The following is an 18,952-nucleotide window of genomic DNA, read 5'->3' on the forward strand; positions in this document are numbered from 1 at the left end:
GTAAAATTACTAGAGATACTGTAGAAATGTAGATGATCATCAATACCTACTTTTAAAATTTTACATGGATAGGAAGTAAAACACAGAAGAAATGGACATATCTCTAGAAATGTATTACCAAAACTGAATTGAGAAGATCCAAAATTCTGAATAATTCAATATCAGTTAATGAAATTGAAAACATAATTAAAAATTTACCAACCAAGAAAAAACTTATTAATTCACAACTGAATTATAAAAGAAATTTAGAGGATATTTAATGCCAATAATCATCGAAATCTTTAATAAAATTGAAAAGGGAGCAATACTCCCTAAATCATTCCTGAAAGCAAGTGTTACCCTGACACCAAAACCAGAGAAGAACCCAATCAAAAAGGAAAACTATGGACAAATCTCTCTAATGAGCATAGATGCAAAAATCCTCAATGAAATACTAACAAGCCATGAAGCAAATTCTCAAGAAGATTATACAATGTGAAGGGGGGTTCATTCCAGGAATGCAGGGATGATTCAACACATGCAAATATATAAATATAATTCACTATCAAAACAGTGAACGATTTCCAGGGATTTAGCTCAGTGGCAAAAACACCTGCCTGGGCAAGTGCTAGGTCATGAGTTTGATTCTTGGTACAAAAATGTCACAGAAAAAAATCACTTTATCATTTTTTTGTACTGGTGATTGAACTCATCAACACACTCTTCCAAGGAAGGCACTTATGCCAATGAGCTAAATCACCAGCTGCTCATCTTGTTAAATGCAGAAAGAGATTTTGAAAAAGTCCAGCCCTGGTTCATGATAAAATGCTTTACAGTAAATCAGAATAGATGGTCTTTAACTCAACCTGATAAAAGTCATCTGACAACACTACAACACACTAAATGAAAAAAAAAAAATGAATTTTTTTACTCTGAAATCAGGAACAAGACAAGGATTTCCACTATTATCACCCCTATTAAAAAAAAAATTCTGGAAACTTTAGCAGGAGTAACTAGACAAGAGAGAGAAATAAAAGAATAAGAATAGGAAAGAAAGAAGTTAAACTATCATTATTCACAGGTGACACGATACTCTACATAGAAGACACCCCAAAATCCATCAAAAGACTTCTAGATTTAATAAGTAAATTCAGCATCATTGCTGAATATAAAGTTACACTCAAAAATCTATAGCATTTCTGTGCATGAACAACCAACTCAGTGAGAGTAAAATTAGGAAAATCACACCTTTCACAATAGCATCCATAAAAAGTAACTCTTAAGAATAAACCTAGCACATGAACACATGAAGTAAGAGTATATATATATATATATGTGTGTGTGTGTGTGTGTGTGTGTGTGTGTGTGTGTATCAAATTATAATACTTTGAAAAAGGAAATCAAAAAAGATATCAGAAAGTGGAAAGATATTCCTTATTCATGGATAGGAAGAATCAATTTTGTGAAAATGGCCATACATTCAAAACTGTTATACAGATTTAATGCAATCCTGATCAAAATGTCAGCAGAATACCTCACAGCTTTAAAAAAGCATTCCTAAAATTCATTGGGAAACCAAAGTGATCTAAAAGAGCAAAGACAATCATGGATAACAATGGTAAGATAGGCGGCATCACAATCCCTGACTTGAAAGTGTAATACAAAGCTACTGTGATAAAATCAGCATGGTGTTAACAAAAAAAAAAAAAACAAAGAAAAACAATAACAAAAACAGACCTGAGGTTCAGTGGAACAGATTAGAAGATGTAGATGCAGCTACAAACATACTTGCCTACCTTATATTTGACAAAAGAACCAAAAATATCTACTGGAAGAAAGATAGCATCATTAATAAATGATGCTGGAAAAATTGTTTTTCCACATATCAAAGATTAAAGCTAGACCCATATCTATCTCATTGAACTAGCCTAAAGTCAAAATTGATGAAAAATATAAGTATTAAAGCAGGAACAATAAATCTCTTGAAGAGAAATTAGGTAGGAAACGTGAAGACCTAAGGGTAGACACAATTCATGAACAAACCCAGCATGCATGGGAAAAACTTCAAAGAATCAACAAATGAGGTCTCATCTTATTAAATACTTTTGTACATCAAAAGAAACCACCAACAGAGTGAGAAAAAATCTTAGCCAATTTGCCCTCAGTTAGCTCAGCAGCATAAGCGCCTGCCTTGCAAGCAGGCAGTTGTGAGTTCGATCCCTGGTACCGATAACAAAAGAAAAAGACAAAAAAAATTTTAAAAAAGGAAGAACATATAAATATTTTAAAAGAATTAGATATTCCCCAAATTCAAAGATCCAATCCAAAAGAGGGCATCTGTGATGAAAGGACACTTCTCAGATGAAGAAATAGAAACAGAAAATAATTATATGGAAAAAAAGTAAATCATTGGTCAGCTGATAAATGCATGCTAAAATAACAGTGGGATTTCATCTCAACACAGAAAGAATTGTTATCATCAAGAAATCAACCAATGACAAATACTGATTGCATTGTGGGAAAAAATGAAGCCTTCTCTTGTGTTGGGGGAAGTGTAGACTGGTACAACTACCATGGTAGTCAGTGTATAGATTCTTCAAAAAACTTGGAGTAGAGGTTCCACTTGACCCAGCTATTCCCCTTCTGTATATTTTTCCAGAAAAATCAAAATCATTATAATAGTAATAAATGTGCACTCATCTTTATAGGTAAATCTTGGAAACAATCCAAATGCTCATCAACCAAGAAATGGATAAAGAATTTTAAGGGAGGGAACTGGGCTCCTGGTGGGAGTCAGTTCCTGCTCAGCATCCTGAGCCCTGTGAGACTTTAAGATCTTTGCTTCCAGAAGTCAAGAATGCATCCAGCTTCCAGCCACACTAGACTGGTCTCTGCAGGTTTCAGGCCCACCTGGGCCATACCCAGTGACCTTCTTTCAATCCAGGTAACTGTGCTGTAGGAGGAAGGAAGAGGGCTTCTTGCAGGAGTTTTGTTCCTGCTCACCATCCCGAGCTCAAGAAGAGTTTAAGATCATCACTCCTGATGGTCAAGGACTCACCAAGATTCCAGCCACACTAGACTAGGCTTGGGAGGTTTTACAGTCTGACTAGATTATACCAAGTGACCTTCTTCAATCAGCGGAAATGAGAGCATGAGAAGTGAGTTCCAGCGCATTGGTCCTTGCCTGGGGAGAGATCTGGACCATCATCCACAGTGGTTAGGTACCCACCCAGCTTCCTGGAACACTGGAGGTGGCACAGCAGGTCCTGTGGGCCTGACTGGACCACACTCAGCAACTTTGATTCAGTCCTAGCAGCTGAGGGTAGAGGAGACAATTTTCAGGCCCATGGGAAGCACTGGAACAACACTTGAAATGTGGAAATACAGGAAAATGACCAATGAAAGACCAAAATGCAATCTCAAACATCCAGCCCATCCCAAGAAAGCCTAGGAGCCATGTGCATAGAAGAAAATATAAGACATACACCTGAAATACCTCTGGGAATCTTTAAAGGAATTCAAATTAGAAATAATCTCCCAGGTATGAGAATAAATGATAAAAGTAATGAAAGTGATACTGGACATATCTAAAGAAGACACAGTTAAAAAATTACAGGAACAAAAAAAAAGATAGAATCCCCAAATAAACAACATAAAAACAAACAGAATATATGAAGCAGATTCAAAGAGATATGCAGGAAATCAAAATTGCCATTGAAAGTTGTCAGAACAACCTCAATGAAAATGAAGGAAGAATTTCAGCCCTTGAAGACAAGATTGCAGCTCATGAACAGGAAAGGAAAGATGTTTTAAAAATAATAAGAATCAGCAAATAGCAATCCAACAGCTGCAAGATGATGCAAAGAAAAAAAAACATAAGATTGAAAGGGACAAATGAAAAAAAAAGGGGACAGCACAAATGATATCAAGAGGCTGTTTACTAAAGGAATAGCTGACAATTTTCCAAACATGAGAATGGAAACTGACATATGGATGAGTGAAGCATATAGAAGCTCAAATAGCTGTAACCAAAATAAAATTACACCAGACAAATAATAATTACTATCCCAGAAACCAACATAAAAACAGAATATTAAGAGCTGATAGAGAGAAGAGACAGATCACTTATAAAGCAAAATCTATCAGAATCATAGCAGGCTTCTCAACACAAAAAGGGAAGTCAAGAAGAGCATGAAGTGAAGTATTTCAGATCCTAAAGGAAAATGATTTCCAACCTAGACTGAAAGGTATATGCACCTGAAAAACTGTGCTTCAAAATTAATGGAGAAATAAGATAATTCCATAACAAAGAACAGCTGAAGAGCTTCATGATCACCAAAACAACTCTGCAAAGAGTACTAATAGACAGTTTAGATACACATAGGAAAAAACTACTAAGCAAGACAGAAAATTAAACAAAATGGAAAGATAAAGATGCAGCAGCTTAAAAATAATATGTCAACAATAAAGCAATATATAACAGTTGTAACCATTAATGTAAATGGTCTCAATTCAGCAATTAAATGTAACAGACTGGCAGAATGGATCTTGATCCATTCACCATATTCTGCCTAAAAGAACCTCAAGTAACCCAAAAGGAAATTCACATACAGAAAGTCAAAGGATAAAAAACAATATTTCATGCAACAGGAACCATCAAAAAAAAGAAAGAAAGAAAGAAAGAAAGAAAGAAAGAAAGAAAGAAAGAAAGAAAGAAAGAAAAGAGTGGGTAGCTATTCTGTTTGCAGACAATGTGAACTTCAAACCAAGACAATGAATAGATCAACCAGACATAAAATCAGCAAAGAAATAACAGAACTGAATCACCCCTGTGAACAAATGGACTTGCTAGAAATATACAGAAGTTCCATCCAACAACATCAGAATATACATTCTTCACATCAGTAAATGGGGCATTCTCTAAATTAGACCATAGCCCTCAGAACATATTTCAGTAAATACAAAAGAATTGAAATAACCCCACACATTTTAACAGATCATACACAATGAAACTAGAAATTAATGATAAAAGAAACTGCGAAACCCTACAAACACATGGAAATTGAATAATACACTCTTAAGTATTCAGTGGGTCACAGAGTAAATTAAAGAAGAAATTAAACAGTATCTACAGGCAAATGAAAAAACAAATACAACTTACTGGAATCTATGGGATGCAATGTAAGCGGCTCTCATAGGAAAATTTATTGTATTGAGTTCTCACATCAGAAACAGAACAAACAGAAGTAAACAACCTGAATCTACACCTCAAACATCTAGAAAAAGAAGAGCAAGCCAAGCCCAAAGCCAGGAGAAGGGAGGAAATTATCAAAATTAGAGCAGGAATTAATGCAATAGAGACTCAGAAAACAGTCCAAAGAATCAATGAATCAAAGAGTTGGTTCTTTGAAAGAATAAATAAAATCGATAAGCCCCTAGTCTACTTTATAAATAAAAGGGAAGAAAAACTATTTTGTAACTTTATCAACTATTTCAAAGATGACATGTAATCTATTTACTAGTGATTTCTTAGTTTATTTTTTGAAATTCTGTATTACTTGTGCCCTTTTACTGTTTTGTTTTATTATGTTTTGTTTTGTTTTTCTCTTTAAATAATAATTAAAAAAAACTTTTTAGAAATGGAGTTAGGCTTTCAACTCAAGTAGAAATTTGATCAACTTTCTTTACTTCTGTAAGACCTATTTTATCATAAAAAATTCTTTTTTCATGTCACTCCTTTTTTGCAGCACATATAAGTGTGAACAATTATTTTATTGAATAATTGGCACAAAGAATAAAAGTAGGTCAAAAATTTCCAAAGAGCACCTTGACAACTAATTGCAACCATTTCATAGAAGAAAATGAATTTCATAAAAACTAAATCAAATGTACCACTAATTTCATGGTTTTTTGTTGCTTGTTGTTTAAAAGTAAAATGAAAAATAAAGGAAATTTTCTCTAGTTTGTGTTAAAAAATAAATTACCATTATTTGCAGATTACATGATACTCTACAGAGAAGACCCACAAAAAACCATTGAAATTCTTCTCGGTATAATACATAAATTCAGTAATGTAGCTAGATACAAATCAAAGATCAATAGCATTTCTATACACTTACAAAAAAATCACTGAGACATAAGAGAAGCCACACCCTTCACATTAGCATTCAAAAAAATGAAATACTTAGGAATTAATTTCATAAAATGAGTAAAAGATCTATACAGGGAAAACTATAATACTGTAAAAAAAGAAATTGAAGAGGATCTCAGAAAATGGAAGGACATCCCTTGGTCATGGCTAGGAAGAATAAATACTGTGAAAATGACCATTCTCCCAAAACTGTTATACAGAATCAATAAAATCCCAATGAAAATAGCATCAACATACCTCATAGATCTAGAGAAATCACTCCTGAAATTCATCTGGAACCAGAATAGACCTAAACAGCAAAGTCAAGGCAGGAGGCATCACAATCCCAACTTGAAGTTATACTTCAAACAAGTATAGTAAAATCTACATGGTAATGGAAAAAAAAAAAAAACATAGCCAAATATTAATGGAATAGATGAGGAGATAAAACCACAACTACCAACAAACTCAACCACCTTATCTTTAATAAAGGGGCCAAATATGGTCCCTAGAAGAACGACAGTCTGTTTAATAAATGGTGCTGGAAAAACTGGCTCTTCATATGCCGAAAACTAAAATTAGACTCATGCCTATCACCATGTACTAAATTAAAATCTAAATGGATCAAATATCTGAATACTAAAACAGAAACACTAAATCTGTTGGATGACATATTACATGAAAATCTTGAAACAGAGGGGTTGGTAGAGAATTCATAAACAGGAATCAAATCACATGGGAATACGTCCCAGAATCAATAACTCTGATCATGTCTTATAAAGTTTTTGCATGTCAAAAGAAATCTCCAAAACAGTGAAAAGAAAACCCAGAAACTGGGAAAAAAATTCTTAGTGAACTGTATCTCAGACAAAGGACTTCTTTCTAAAACATATAAAGAATTAAAAATAATCAGACTCCCAAAATTCAAAGACCCAATCCAAAAATGGGCATCAGATTAGTACGCAGTTCTCAGATGAAGAAATACAAATGGGAAATAAAGATATGAAAAAAATGTGTTCATCATCATTAGTCATTAGAGAAATGCAAATTAAAACAACACTGAGATTCCATCTCACTCCAGAAAGAACGACCAGAATCAAGAAAACTACCAGCAACAATGCTGGGAAGGTTTTGGAGAAAAAGGATCACTTCTGCTGGTGGGAGTGTAGACTGGTGCAACCACTGTAAAGGTCAGTGTGGAGATTCCTCTAAACTTGGATTGGAAGTCCCATTCAACCAAACTATTCCACTTTTAGACATATTCTCAGAAGAACGGAAAACATTATACCACAATGATAGATGTGCACCCAAGTTTATAGCAGCACAAGTTGTAATAGCCAGATCTTGGAAACAACCTAAGTCTCCATCAACTGTGGAATGAATAAAAATGTTGTGGTATTTTTATAGCATGGAGTACTACTCAGCTATAAAGAATGATCACATTGAGATATTTATAAATAAATGGATGCAGCTTGAGATCATACTGAAAAGCAAAATAAATCAATCTCACATGTATAAATACTGTATAGACTCACTAGTGTAAGAAATGGTAAGCATACATAAAACTTAATGGTAATCATGTTTTCCCATTACATTGCTTTGATACCTTATAATGTTTGTATTCATTAGTTGGAATGATTTTGTTCGTTTGTTTGATTTTATTATCTGTGAAATATTCAAAGATATTTTAAAGAAAACGTGAGATTATAATTGCCAGTGCTGATTTAATATCATCTTACTCTGAAGTTCTTCCATGTTTTTGTTCTTCTGTTTCCATTGGTTCTATCATAATGTATCTTTTTGGATTTTATTATTTGTGATAGTATAAACAGATTTTCTATGGAAAATGTGATAATATACTCACCATTTTTCATTCTCTGTTATTTGGTTTGAGTGCCCTGTAATACTTTCACTTTATTGAGTGGTTTTATACTGCTTTGTTATGTTTGACACTATTGTATATGACGTTATGCTCAACTACTTCAGAGAAAGAGATTATGGTAGTTATTGTTAATATCGTGTTGTATTGTGGTGAAATACTGTGTTGTTTATATTGTTCTGTTCTCATCTGCCTTGTTATGTACTCTTTTTTCTTAGTCTATTTAAAATGAAAAAAAAGTTATTTTAATATTTTTAGGCATTGAAATACTACTCAGCCAAAAAGGATAAACTTAGGACTTTTATTGGTAAATGGATATATGTATATATAAATAAATACACAAGATGGTTAATGTAGCGTTTAATAATTTCTATTAGTTCACTGTAAAATACTTTTGTGCTAATATCTCTTGATCCATTTTTCACACCTACATCTTGTAATCTTTTAACATAATCATAAAATAACCAACTGCTTTTAAAATAACCATACACAATATATCAATCATTATCACTCTCCTCTTACTTAGTTTTAAAATTTTGTAACATTGACAGACAAGAAGATGGCGGCTTGATAGGTAGCTTTACGGAGAGCCTCTCTGGGAACAGCAGCTCAGATGCTTGAATTTGACAACATGGAGAGGGCCAGATGAAAGGAGTGGGATTCTTGCAACCCAGAAGGAAACTGAGGAAAAAGAGAAAGGGGAAGAGGAAGGAAAAACGCAGGTGGAGGTTTGGAGCCAGACATGTCTACTGGGACTGCTCCGGTGCTGTGCTGGGTGGACCATGGTATTAGAAGATTCATGGTCACACTGAAGCTGTGGCAGCTAATAACTGGAGTTGGTGAGTCCCAGGCCCTTCGCAGGAGGATGTGGTGCAGTGTGGATGGTTTCTAAGGTAGAGAGCTGCAATAATTCGTGGTGAGTGCTAGAAATTGGGTCCATTAGCGGGTGTGGGAGGTTGGAAGATATATTGGAGTTGGGCGGGATAGGCCTGAGTCCAGCACCATGGTAGCATCAGTCTGCTGCCCCTGGGCCAAAGAGGACTGGTGGGATCTGCTTCAGCTGAGCAACACCCCTGATCAGGACCCAAAAGCCAGAGACAAAACTGTCCCAAACTTGTGATATCTGCCACAGCACAGCCTAAGTTGCTGAAGCACTTGCCTGTTGACTGGCTCAGAGAAGAGTGGTCAGCCCTCATCCTCCCTGGGTGCACCTCAAATAACAGCAAACTGGGGAGAATAGCAAGCCACCAGCCAGCAAGCTTCAGAGAAACTGTAAGCAATAAGGAACGGGACTGAGACCTGTGCCATACACCTGTTGGAAAGAAACCAGAAAGAAACATGACAGTGGAAAGAAATAAGAAAAAACCTTCAGCCACTGAACCTGGGAAAGTAAGCCCAGGAGAGGTAAATGCAGAAGAGAACCAGTGCACTAGTCATGCAATATTGGCCACATCAGAGGAAATAAAGAAATACTTTTGTGACCTCATGGATGAACTTAAAACTGAGATTATAATCCAACTGAGGCAAGATATCAAAAGATTAATAAAAGAAATGCTAAGAAGACACAGATGGAAGAATGGAGGAACCCAGAAATGGAAGAGAAACCTTTGGTGAAGAATGTAGACAAAATCTAGAATACATAAAACAGAGCCAAAGAGATCCCAGGAAATTAAAAACTTCATTGAAAGGTGGCAAAATGTCTTGACAGAAACTAAAATTAGACTTTCAAAACTTGAAGATAGATTTGCCATGTGTGATCATGAAAGAAAAAATCTGTTAAAAATAACAAGGGACAAGGAAGAAACAATTCAAAGGCTAGAAGACAAGAGGACCTATAACTTATAAAAAAACATGAGCAAGGAAGCAAGAATAACCACAAAGGCTATACATAGAAATATTTAAGGAAAACTTCCCAAGTATAGGAAAAAGAAATGATATCCAGATAAATGAGGCATACAGAACTCCTATTAACTACAACCAAAACACATCTACACCCAGACATATAATAATCAAGATCCCAGAAATTCACCACAAGAACAGAATATTAAAAGCCATCACAGAAAAGAAGCAGATAAATTATAAAGGAAAATCCATCAAAATAACAACTGACTTCTCAACATAAACTATCAAATTGTGAAGAGCTTGGAGTGAAGCAGTCCAAGCCCTGAAAGAAAATAATATCCAACCAAGATTGATGGACCCTGAAAATCTCTCTCTCAAAATTAATGGAGAAATAAGATGTTTCCAAGATAAGGAAGAAATGTAGGAGTTCGTGTCCATCAATTCAACCCTAAAAAAAAATACTGAAGCACATTCGAGGGAGAGAGAAAAAATACTAGGATTCCAGCAACAGTGGCAGAGAGGCCTCAGTGAATGGGGCAGACAGTGGAATGAAGGAGAAAAGTGGACAAATAAGAGCAGAAAAAATAGAATAGCAGAGATGAGGCAGAGGAGGTGGGCTATAATGTCTAATATAGATAGCCTTGATACATTAACAAAAAGAAGCACAGGCAGAGTAGATTAGGAGGCAGGATCCATCGAGTTTCTGAATAGGAAATATACTCAACCTGAAAGAAGGTTAATAAACTGAAAGTGAAAGATGAAAAAAAGATGCTCTATGTGACAGAGAACCAGAGAGAAATAGGGACAACTCATCCAGCAGCTGCAGATAGATTGGAAAGTCATGACAATTTTGTGTAGTGAAGGGCTACTCAGCTATAAAGAAGAAAAACCTCGTGGCTTTCATAAGTAAAGGGATACAGTTCAATATCAAGCTCAGGGTTAAAAAGCTTCAACAAGATTTAAATAGATAATGGGTTGCCCCCCTTATCTAAAAACTAAAGGAGTTAATGACACCCAAAATGTAGAAAGCACCCTGAGAAAGGGAAAGTGGAAGAAAAACTTTAAAAAGGAAGGCAGAGGACATTGTTAATAGTGCACCAGGATTTAAAAGCTACATGAGGCTTATTGCTCAGTTTAATTTTATTTTGTTCCATTCTGCTTACTCAAACTAGATTTGAGGGCACAGACAGGTATCCCCAAAATAGCAGGATATACTATGGTAAATATCCTTAATTCCCTGTAAACTTAAACTGAAGTCCTATATTACTTACTTTATCTTACTATGACTGATCTTACTTGAAGCTGGTTTGTTAGACCGCTGTTTTGTCTTGACTGATTTTATTTGAATATGTATGCTTGATAGTATCAAGTCTAGGAGTAGAGGCAACTACTCTGAAGATGACAAGGTGTAATCAAACACCCATTCTGCTTTGATTATTAACTGCTTTTGAAGTTCTACAATGTCTCCAATGTTGTGTCTTTATTAAAATAGCTATGTAATGCTATGTTCAATTATATTATGTCTGATGATGTAGACAATTCTATTGAAAATAACAAGAGAAAGCATAGTAACTACTGTAGATCATCTAATACTGTAGTTTCATATGTCTTTTTCATTTCATGTTTTTCTAGGAATTTGTTTGTCTTATTTTGATCTGTTTTTTTTCCTATAATACAGAAAAGATAGTATACATGTAGAGATTCACACATGTGGAGAGTTTCTAAACAGTTTACAGGAACAGACTATATAATGCACAATGTAATGCAAAGATACTCCGAAGAAGAAGAGAAACTAAGATACCCAGTGCTAATTCTGTAGCATTATGATAGAAAATTTAGTGATACTATTAGTCACTGTTCAGAGGGATATTGGTCTAGTCTCTTATGTTTAATTTTAGCATACTTAAAGATATGTACAGTTACTTCTAAGAGAATGAGAGACATTGTAACAACCATTGTTTACTTCCCTAATGTCAGGTCTTGAAGACCTAAAAGGCCTTCATTATCCTGTTCTGATTAGATTAGTACTATAATGTTCAGTATGAATTCACTGTGTGTGAAGATGGGGACAACTATTTGGAAGAAAACTAGAGACAATATGACAGAGAGTGAAGATCTCCAATAGACTTGCTTTGAAGTCTGTGTTTCTTAAAATTGTTTCTTTATGATCTGTTTTGTTGTGTTTTGTTATGTTTAATCTTACCCTCTTTAAGATAAAAAGTTGTATCATTGGTTGTATTCTTTTTTCTCTTTAAAATAAAAAAAAAGTTTTCTATTGAATAAAGACATTTTTTTTTATCATGTTACAAAGTCTTCCCATCCCTACTACTGGAAAAAATTTCCAAACCATCAGGAATAAGAAAAGGTACCTTCTGTTATTTTGATTTTTTAAAAATCTCTGGATGGAATTTTATTTTTCTCTTGGTAAGCCTGAAATGATAAACCATATAATGATAGTGTTCTCAGACCAGCACTGTTGTTCTTTTCTAAGCAGTGCTATTTTTTTCTACTAAGCCTTCTTGGTTATTTTGGCTAAGCCTTCTAGTAATACTGAATTGTTTGCTAATATTTGCGCAGGATTTCTAGATATATATTCTCAACTAGACAAGTCTAGAATGTTCTTTGCTTTTTTTGTCTTATGTTTTCAAACTTGAGCATCAAGATTATTCTCCCTTTTCAAAATAAACTGATGTCAAATTATCTTTTATAATGTTCTGGAGAAATTTATACAATATTTGTTTATTCATTGGAAGTTAAAACTTATGCAGCTGTAAAACTGTCAATATAAAGACTATAAAAATTAAGGAATAAAAGTTCATTATAGAAATAAAACAAATGGTGCAGTTTAGTTCTCTTTTTGAATGTATGCAATTTATCTTAATATTTACAATGAATAACTTTAATAATGTAATGTATCTATATCTCCATTTGCATATCATGCTATGGAAACATGCTGCTTTGAAAAGCAATTTTTGTCTTTTCTAGAAGAAAAGCAAAGTGAGATAATATTCTAGGAAACATTAGTATATGTTGAAATATATTTCCATAATAAATTCCCAAGTCAGGGTCTCTGCATTGTGAAAGTTCCCATTAAGGAAAAGGAGCGTCATTATTTGTCTTCCTATCTATTCTTGTAGCTAGACGTGTTGTACATGTTTATAACTGTATGTGGGTATCTCTGTGGGTCTGTGTACACATGTTTAAATCTCCCCACTTTCCTGCCTCCATATGTAACGCTGTGAACTACATGCTGTTACAGGCAGAGGTGGAAGCACTTTTCAAATAACAATTATCCAGCTACATAGCTTGAAATCCCTAAACCATGTAACTTTGACAGCAGCTACATTTTCTTGAATTGCAAATGAGCAAATATCAAAAAAGTTAATTATAAAGAATTTTTAAAATTATATTGATGCTTTTATTAATGTTTGACACATTATTCTTAACGAATACTTTTGGTCAGAACTAGTTTTGGGGAAAACTGATGAAATTACATTATATTCTCCAGGATCTAGGTTTTTTTTCTATAATTATACCAAATAATATTCAACCAAAGAAGTGATTTAAATAGCAGCATGTAGAACATCATTGCTGCTTCTGTTTTATTTTTTTAAGATGGCTAAACTTTAGGCTTAAGACCTTGAATTTACTTTAATTAATAATATTTTATATTTACTGATGGCCTATTACACCTCAAACTTTTTTTTTTTCATCATCTTAGTCAATCTTTACAACAATAGAAAGTAATTAAATTAGTTATTTTACTAAATTCCAAAACTAAGCCTGGAAAAGCTAAGTGATTGCTTGGAGTTACAGAGCTGGTGCATTATGGATTCAGATGACTAAGTTTTATTGGTTTCTAAACCCTAATTTGTCTCAACAAACTATTTCTGCAACTAAATTAGATAAAAATGATTATTTGTTTTCTAGAAAGTAATTCTTCAATGTTTGTTCTAAGTGAATTAATAGTTTCTACCAATTAGTAAGTATAAAAATATTACAGGTAGAAATTAATATTTTTTGAGAATTATTAAAATGATTTCCATATGTCAATGAATATTTTAAAAACAACTCTTTCTCCCATTATTTTTTCTGTGTCAGTCAAGTTCAGATTCTTCTTATATAACAAAGGAAATCTATGACCTCATTTTAAATAGAATACTATAACTACCACCCAATAACTTTATGAATTTCAACATTTTACTTTCATTATAATGGATGATCAATTACTGTTTTGCAAATTTGAATATTTTAAATAATATTTTCAAGTCTTGTGATTATCTAGTAAAACCAAAGAATATATTGAAGAACTGTTGTCTCCCTTGTTGCTGTAATACCTTGTCCATTATTAGATAATTCTATCATTTGATAATAATTAGTTTGTATGTTATTCTTTTCCATCATACCACTGTTTTTTTTCCTCTTTAAAAACTGTGATTTCTACCATAAATATTATGCATCAAGAAGTTTTTTATTTTCTGGTTGATACATTTCAGATCAAATTCTAGCAGGAAAGTTAGGTACAGGGAAGAAGAGAAAAGGCAACAGACAGGACACAGAAAGGTCTACATTCTATTCATTCCCTTGGCATGTTGTGCAAATTGGATTACATAATTAAAGAAACCATTCCTTTCTTTCTCCAAGATGGTGAAAATGAAATTATACAAGCTAGGAAGAAAAGCATGGTAAGTAAGTACCAGCATTTGTAAAATGTTGGAAGGAGTATTTGTTGGATACATTGTGAGGAGAACATTTTCTCTTTTGACATTTTTCTATAAGCTTGAATCACTCTTTGGGAATAGCACTGTGGCTGTATGAATGTTAACAGCTATTAGTCTCAGGTTACTGTACTTTAGGAAACTACTATCTTCCTCTTTCTTCATAAAGTATATACTTCTTCAAAGAAAGGAAAAGTTTTGGGAACTGCCAATTTTCCTGTCATGGTTTTGCTCTAAATCTCTTTTTAAAAATATAATACACTCAGATTTACAATTCTTCTGATATATAATTTTATAAAACTACATATTCTAGTAATTCTGGAATAAATGCTACAAATTGCGATAGTACCAATATATGATTGTTCTTTAACATAGGTATTACGAAATTCTTTTTACAAAATGGTAGTTTTATTCACAGTGCAAAAATCTTTTTCATTTCTTTGCAAAAGAGAAAAGTGGCAGATTTATAGGGGCATTACTGAGGCATTACAGTGTGAAAAATGTCTGCTAATTTCTGCGCTTAGGAATTAGGTCTACACTGATCTAAAACATGAAAGTGCCTAAGAAAGAAACAACAAGTAATATTTTATAAACTTTATCACTTTTACCAGATATTTCAAAATATTTGTATAAATTATTAAAATAGTTTTGTATTATATTTATTTATTTTAATAATATTTGGAAAACAATTATTCCATCTAATTTTCATATAATTTTGTTTTTGAAATTAGTCATGAAATGTTAGTGAGCAATGCTGTTTTTATACAATACAATTTGATTTAGATGATTCAGATAGATCAGTTCTGAACAAAAGAGACAAATATCTCCGTATTTATGGAGTTTGTACTGCAATCTATGTCTTGCTAGAGATAGACTCCAAAACAACCTTAAAAATGTTTTGCATTGCAACCTGACAAGTACTGTGGAGAAAACAGGGCAGAATAAGAAGAAAGTTCAGACTTGAAGGTGCAGATCTACGAGATATGGCCTAAATGTCCTCAGCAATCTGCTGGCCAGTTCATCCACGCTAGCCTCATCCGTGTTAGCTTGGGCTAGTAGTGAATCTAACAGAAACATCTAGGATTTCGGTGCCTTACATACTTGAATTTATTTGTATAAATTAAAAAATAAATATCCTCGATGAATGAGAACTTCTTTTCCAAATAATAAAGAGTGGCCAAGCCCCTCTCACACTGTATTTCTCATCTTGAAGCGTTTGGCTTCTCAGATAAGTCTGTCTTGACCAAACTGGGAGGAACACGTGGGTATTCCTGAGAGAGACCATTGACGACAGTGTGCACACACATTCCTTCTCATTCCACTGTCTCAAACTCACAGGATGACTCTGTAAAGCAGCCCTGAAATTGCTCCTTGATGGGCAGAGGAAGACAGGCGGGTGATCAGGTTGCTCTGATCTCTCTCAGATATTCTCCCCTTACATACCAGCCGCTTGCTTGTTTCTGGCACAAGCCTTTACCTTCCTGCCTCAAGAACTCTACATGAAAAGAATGTAGATCTTTTGTGTTTCCTGTCTGTTGCCTTTTTCTGTTCCTCCCTGTACCTAACCTTCCTGCTAGAATTTGACCTGAAATGTATCAACCAGAAAATAGCATCATTCTTCCTGCCTCAAGAGATTATAAATTCTTACTACTTTTACCTAAAACCATATGTGGCTTTCTTCCTTTCTTCATTTCTGCATGTTTCAAACACCATCTTAATACAGGCAATTTCTCACACTTCTGTACTTTTTTTCTGTTTTGCTTTATTAATAGCTATAATGAGAGAGACAAAAAGAGAGAAAAGAAAGCAGAGACTTCTAACACATATTTGTTTCTCTTTTTATTTTTGTTTTGGGAAGTTCAATATTCATGTATTATAGCCTAATTCATTTATTTAAAATGAATATATATATATATATATATATATATATATATAAATTTTTTGACTTATTTAATTATTTATAATCTATCTTTTCACTAAGCCAAAGGTTATACGAGTGTAGACTCACGTCTTTTTTAATGCAAGTATCCCTGGCACAAATGTTAGGTTGTATCACCTAACAAGTACGTGTTGCGTGAATGAATAAGTGTGTGAATATCTGTATAATGATGTTTATATTCTAATGTTTTCATATCTTTCTTATTAGAATTTTTTAGACTTCACTTTTTGGAAGAAATGAAAATCATCTAAATTTTTAAATGGCAGTTCCAAAAATACAGCTGATTGGATCTCCTGCAATATAGAAGACTGATGATAAATATTGAATAAGGCAATGAAAAATAAAGAAATTAACAGAATAATGCTGCAAGAGAAGAATAAATTTTCACTTAGACTAATGTGTGGTTAACTATGCTCTTAGTTGTACTGGCATCACTTTAAAATTTATATGTCTTCCAAATCAATTTTTCTCAATAATGAGCAAATCCTGTCATGTTCATATTTGTTTAATGCAATAGTGTGTTTTTCACCATCAAGGCAGTAACTATAATTTGAGTTCCTTACTTTAGGTACAGTGAACACAATGAAACTATTTGCAATGAATTGAACAGGTATAGATATGGCCAGCTCAGCTGGAGTTTGCTGTATGAGAATTTCAATTATAGTAGAATAGCTTTTTTTTTTTAAGAAAATTCATGCAGACCAATGAATCATCATTTCTAGGCCAAAATAGAATGAGTCTAAATTTAGAATGTTCAAGAATATATGATCTGGTCTCATTTTTTGTTTGACAAGGTATTCTGTTTTCATTTATCTTACTGGAATATTTAAAAATATTGATAACATGTCTGTATGTAGTCATAATATAACTAGACTAGATGACTTTTATTATTATTGGGTTAAACTGAATTTTCTGGAAAACTGAAAAAATATTTATGGCTCCCCCACTTTTACTATTTTGTCCTTTATTTCATTTTGATTTTCATTCTGGGGCCCAAGATATAGCTCAATGGCACAAATTCCTGCCTGGCAAGGTTGAGGACATATGTTCAATCCCTAGTACCCACGAGACAGAAAGAGGGAAGGAGACATGGAGGGTGGGAGACAGAGGGAGAGGGAAAAGGAGAGAGAGAGAGAGAGAGAGAGAGAGAGAGAGAGAGAGAGAGAGAGAGAGAGAGAGAGAGAGAGAGTTATAATATTCTGTGATGTTTCATTTTAAAAGACCATCATTTTTTAGGAGAAAAATATAATATTTTACTTAAAATGCAATAAAGAGCTGAAAGAAACTAAAGATTGCATATATGGCTTGTTTGGGATCTAACAACCAAGTTGCTCTAAGAATAAGAGCCGTTTACCCTATAATACACAATAATACAGATGAAAGTGTAATTGTGCCTGCTTTCTAAAATTTTACAGTACATTTAGCGCAAAACTTGAGAATTATGTCTATGGCTAAAAACAAAACAAAACAAAATATAACAAAACAAAACAAACATTTAGCCCTAAAACTTCTAATAATTTTCTCTCTCTCTGTCTCTCTCTCTCTCTCTCTCTCTCTCTGTCTCTCTCTCTCTCTCTCTCTCTCTGTCTCTCTCTGTCTCTCTCTCTCTCTCCCCCCCCCGTTCTTTTCTTTTCTATTTTTTCTTTCTTTCTTTCTTTCTTTCTTTCTTTCTTTCTTTCTTTCTTGTAAGAATCAAACTCAGGACCTTGTGCTTGCTAGGCAGGCACTGTGCCACTAAGCTGTATTCCCAGCACCAAAACTTAATTTTCTATGACAAATTAAAACTATATCTGGTAAATAAGCTTCACACAAGCCAAGCAGCCATGGTGTTATTTCTAAACTAAAATTTCAGTATTCAGGTTTAATTGCATTGTTAGCATTTTATGATAAATAACTGTGCTTTGTGTTGCAGTTTGGACCATTAGTTCCTAAAGTGTTTGCCATTCCCAGTATAAGGTATTGTTAATTGTAATGTTGGTATGAAAGATTTCACAAAAACCTGTCTTTCCTTTTATACCTAACCTCTAACGCTTGCTTTACAAAGAATATGTTAATTTTTTAAAAGATAAACTTATTTAGAATAATAAGTCGTTTTGGGGCACATATTTACCAGTTTTATAGAAAGGTGCTTTGGTTTTGAAAATAACCCAATAAAATTCAAATATTGAGAATAAAATCCAGAAATGTATATGTCAATAGTTGGATGTTCTTTTAAATGAGGTCATGATGTAGAGGCTCTCTTCACTGCAGCAGTCATCAGAAGAGGAGGGACCTGAGGCCGCCTGCAGTCTGTGTGATCTGTAATGCTTTTTGGCAAGTTGTTTCTTCAAGAAGACCCTTCCAACATGCTATACACCTTTGCACCACTTAGAACTATGAGCTTAAATGCCATTTTGTTCTTTATAAATTATCCAGTCTATGATGCTTACTTACAACACTGGACTGAGATAAAAAACACAAAATAA

This window comes from Cavia porcellus, unplaced genomic scaffold (assembly GCF_034190915.1).
Source record: "Cavia porcellus strain 051 isolate PalLab524CR breed Dunkin Hartley unplaced genomic scaffold, mCavPor4.1 scaffold_30, whole genome shotgun sequence".
Taxonomy (NCBI): domain Eukaryota; kingdom Metazoa; phylum Chordata; class Mammalia; order Rodentia; family Caviidae; genus Cavia; species Cavia porcellus.